Below are 631 nucleotides of genomic sequence, written 5' to 3' on the forward strand. Positions count from 1 at the left end.
CTCTTAGTGACCCCATGGACTGCAGCACTCCAGGCTTCCTTTCCGTACCAAATCCCAGAGCTTACGCATGTCCATCGAGTCGGACTACAGTCCTGCGTTAAAGCCACCAGCCCCTTAGGTTCCCACCAATAGTCAAACAAAGCAAGGGTGGTCTCGCTTTGGCAGCACAGACTCGATGGACGTGAGTCTGAGTGAACTCCGGGAGTTGGTGATGGACAGGGAGGCCTGGCGTGCTGCGATTCATGGGGTTGCAAAGAGTCGGACACGACTGAGCGACTGATCTGATCTGATCTGATTCTAAAATTGGAACGATACAGAGATTAGTATGGCCCCTGCGCAAGGATGACACGCGAATTCCTGAAGCGTTCCATATTTTGTGCCCTTCCCCACCGTCCAGACACCGTTTGCGTCTTAGCCCCCAAGGAAACGCTCTTTGTCAAAACCACAATGCCTGGCACTTAATTCTGAACTTGTGATTTTTCACTATAAAAAATAAAGCAAGGGTAACTGTAAACGCCGTGGAATTGTGCCGCATAGATAGGAGGGAATTGGGAGGGACTCATAAAAGGGTTTGGGTTTCTGTTAGATGATTTAGGGAAGAGTTCAAAATGGCAACCCACTCCAGTACTCT

General features: G+C 49.6%; 1 pseudogene; it reads left to right on the forward strand.

The window, feature by feature from the left end:
• Positions 1-278: 278 nt before the first annotated feature.
• LOC147372499 (U6 spliceosomal RNA) lies at positions 279-377 on the forward strand (annotated as a pseudogene).
• Positions 378-631: the final 254 nt, after the last annotated feature.

Source organism: Bos grunniens, chromosome 5 (assembly GCF_055505025.1).
Source record: "Bos grunniens cultivar Pamir isolate PY7600 chromosome 5, Bosgru_T2T1.0, whole genome shotgun sequence".
Classification (NCBI taxonomy): Eukaryota; Metazoa; Chordata; class Mammalia; order Artiodactyla; family Bovidae; genus Bos; species Bos grunniens.